At 40.0% G+C, this 4,065-nt stretch overlaps 1 pseudogene; it reads right to left on the bottom strand.

Annotated features, from left to right (window-relative positions):
* Positions 1 to 394: 394 nt before the first annotated feature.
* LOC112320318 (ADP/ATP translocase 3-like) lies at positions 395 to 1,428 on the bottom strand (annotated as a pseudogene).
* Positions 1,429 to 4,065: the final 2,637 nt, after the last annotated feature.

Here is a 4,065-nt window from a genome sequence, read left to right as displayed (position 1 = left end):
GTTGGGTTGTAATTGATTGCAGCAGAATACCTAACATTGAACAGAATTACAAATACTCAGATGTGCAAAAGAGGATCGTGCTTAAGTACAAATGGGAGACGTGATTTCCTTTAAGTAAATACTTAAAAACAGCTCAGCCCTGCAAGCACCTGGGTTCTGGGTCTGAGTGGAGAAGCTTCCCTGCCTGTGAACCTACAAAGGTGTCAGGATTCTCTTCCCCCCACAATCAGTGCATGGAATCAGGGTGCCAGTGGTGCTGATCACAATGAACCAGTTTTAGAGCCCTCCCCAGCCCTCCACACACGATCTGGCTGGATAAGGACATTGGAATTTCTGGAAAGTCACTCTCCTGGTCCCTGTGTCTAGGCAAGGAGCTGTGCTGAGATGACTTTCTTCAGCTCATGATGCTGCCCTTGACCCTGAGAACTGTGGACCAGGCACCCTTGAAGAAGGTCTTGCCCCTCTGTCCTTGAAAATCTTCTGCCAGCAGCCCCTGTTCCCCCTGTACATGGTGTCAGCTCCTTTATGCCAACTGCATCACCAGCCACCACCTCACAGTGTGAAAAGGGGTAGGAGACCACTTGACCACGGTTGTTACTGTCTCACAATCATCCAGCTCACGGCGATGTGTGCATTGTTGGCCTCAGGGAGCATGCCTCCGCGCGTGTTGGACCCGCTGGAGTAGGCGGCCTGGTGGACAGGATGCTCTTCACAGAAACGATGAAGCGCTGCTACAGGCCCCCGTAGCCGTCAGACACGGCGACCTTCACTAGACAGCCTCCCAAGACTTGGAGCTCTCTCTGGATGCTGATTTCCCCACTCTGCTCTCCCCACACCAGTTCCAGATGAATCCTGGGGGTAGATAAAGGAGAGGGAAGTGGCTCCAGCAGCACAGCTGGAGGCCAGGCTGCCCCCAAAATGCTGTGTGTGCTTGTTCAGGTCCCCTAGGAAAACCTGCTTGTATTTATCCTTTAAGGATAAGTTCCAAAAGCACTTTCTCATTTTCTAAACATTTTCCATTTGTGTTATGCTGTTCTTATTGCATGGCTAACATCGAGGGAGAGTGTTGCTGAGGTTTCTAGTTAGTTCATGCCTCTCCTGGATTTTCTTTGATTGTGTAAACTCTTGAGTTCTGATGGCAATCACTGGCTATACTATTCGATTTTCCAGAAATCCTGGGGAAACTGGAATGAAAAAGAAATCTTAGCAAAATTGTTTTGTCATTTAATTAATGGAAGGTATTATACGGTATCAGATGAACATATGGTGAATTTCGGTGATCTCTATTAAAAACCCATTTATCTTTTCTAAATCTGCTATTTTATTCCTTACCAGGGTTTGCTTTGAGATCTTGTGTCTGAGCTGCATCTTGGTTTTCTTGACTCTGTCCTTTGACTCCAATTCCCTCTTTATCAGCCCTGGAAACATCTTTGTTGGGGTAAATAGCTCACTTCTCTGAAACGCACTCAAATACCGTTAGAATGTATATAACTCATGGGGAAGCCAGGAAAGTCACTTTCAACCCTTTTACCACTGATTCTGGCCCAGTCTACAGTTTCCTCATGCTGTGATCTTTTCGGTTTTTACTTTAAAAATCCGCAGACTGAAATATAGCTCTTATCCATCTAAAAAAGTCCAAGCAAATCATCAGAATCTGCTCTGATCTTACCAAATAGAGAAAGTGACTTGATTCCTTCCAATGTTGTAAACCACCTTGACATCACCTGCTTTCCCATTTCTCCCTCACCCACCGGTAGATTTCGGAGACTTCTGAAGATTTTGTTCCAATGCCAGGGATCTAGTCCACACTTCTTCTAACACTTTCTTGATTTATGGTTGCGGGGTTTTCCAAATAACAAAAGTATTCATCATGAATATTTTAAATTAAAGTTGGAGACATTTTCTTTTCCCCAGCAGAGCCATAGTCACGATTCTCTCACATCTGTTCTTTTGTGTCAGTTTGTATTACTGGACATAAAGCCTTCCTAAAAGCCCAGATATTTGGGAGTCTTGGACATGATGAGGTCACTATGTTGCTATGGTGATTCTACAGCTGGCTGAGTGGTCACTTTTTGGTTTGCTCAACAAGAGTTTTTGCAAAAATTACTTTGATGACAGAAAAACAAAACTTTTTTCCTCCCTTTGAAGATGTAGGAAATATAGATTAATGAATACATTTTGATTAATTAACTGTGAGGAGAAAATGGAAGAAAAGTAAGGACAGTCATCTGTAAGGAAAGTTTCTGGAATCCCGAGGAAGCAAATTTTGATGTTGTTTTCAAGGTCAAAGACTAGAAGATAGTGAAGTTAAACTTGGCTTGTCTTTGATATGGTATGTGCTTAGAGTAGAGGTTCAGGGAAATTTGATCCCTTTAATACACAGATTGAATTATGTGGTTATGAATTTCTATAGTACTAATTAGCTTTATCCTAGTGAGAAATAACTTGATAGAGTAAGAACATAATGGTTAGACCAACAAGAGAAATTGAAAAATGGTTCATGCTATATTGTGGCTCTAAAGATCACTGTGATATTAAGCAGAATGAGATGAAACATTTTTACCTATTTTCTTACTGCTGCTTAACTTGTTATTCAGTGTCTTCCCAGTCATAAATGCCAGTAGCCTATGAGGGAATTAGAATCTAAATCAGGCTTTTAACTGTACCAGTTAAGATATAGATGCAATCTACTATTAAAGATTCTTAAAATTTTATTTTACTGATTAAAAGATAAACTCATACACACATTCCTAAATTGATGATTAGGTAAATATTTAGGTATTTAGGTAGGTTTATAATGTTGTGTATGAGTAAACAAACGAGAGACATTTAAAGCACTGAAGCAGCCTCAGTGAAAGTGTAATACTTACGTACATTAGTTCTTCAAAAATGTTTAATAAGTGAACAAACATAGTCCTCTTAGGGCATTGGGACACAGTTTGACCTGAAAACCTCATGTTAATTTTGCAATTTACTATGTGCTTATATCCTTCTTAGACTTATTATGAAGGTAATATTCATTCATCTTACATAATAACTTCTTTATAATATGTAATGTCTTTATCATAATTTCTTAAGAAGAACAAAAATAATGAAAGGTTTTCTTCCCCAAATTTTTGAGTAAGGAGGATTTTCCAGAAAGAGGTGTTCTGTTTTCATTCTATACTTTTGTGTACCACTGAGCACACCAAAGTGTTGCCCTAATTTAGTGGGTCACAGCTCCGGCTGAACAGGAGTAACACTAGAGTGCATTTTTCAACTGCCAATGTCTGGGTCAAAGTCCAGTTAAATCTGAATCTCTGCAATAGATTCTTAGCATTGATATATTTTATAATCTCACCCGGTTGTGAGAACCCCTGCTGTAACTGGTGACTTACTCCACTTTAAGAAACGGGGATGTTACATTAGACACTAGCCAGTACACCTGTCTTCACATTATGTTTCTCTGTGAAATTGCTTGGTAAACTGACTGCAGGGGAGTGGAAACTTGGTTCTCATTGAAACCCAGGACTAGTGGATTCCCCTGAAATCCTAAAGATCAGCATATAAGCTACTGATTCTATACTGGAGATACAGACCTTCTATTTCTTAACACTTTGGGCATTGATTTTTTTCCCCCATGGTAACTTCGTATATTTAGAGAAAATTTTACTTTGACAAAATTTAAATTGTCGACTTTCAAAACTATTTAATAATTATAATTTTGTCAGTTTGACTTTTTAAAAGCCCACCAAATTCTCCTACAACATTTTCAGTATTTGCTGAAGGATGACATCCCCCTTGCCTTAATCATGTGCCAGATTACTCGTAAACCTGGACCATATGCCACTGCAATTTGTTGATGGGCCCAAGCTGTTTTGGTACATAAAAAATCCAAGGGGATTAGAATGGCTCAATCCTCACTGTGAACAGAGCAATGACAGTAGGGCAGCTATATGCTTGCCTCTCCTTGTTCACGAATTACCTATATTCTCTTCATTTAGGTCATTGGTAACCCCAAATCTGGAGATCACATCAATGTGCACAAAACTGTGTTGTATTCTAATAAGAGCTTTCTTTAGATGC

Source organism: Desmodus rotundus, chromosome 4, assembly GCF_022682495.2.
Source record: "Desmodus rotundus isolate HL8 chromosome 4, HLdesRot8A.1, whole genome shotgun sequence".
NCBI lineage: Eukaryota > Metazoa > Chordata > Mammalia > Chiroptera > Phyllostomidae > Desmodus > Desmodus rotundus.
The sequence above is the reverse complement of the archived record's forward strand: the minus strand, read 5'-3'. Positions and strand labels throughout refer to the sequence as shown.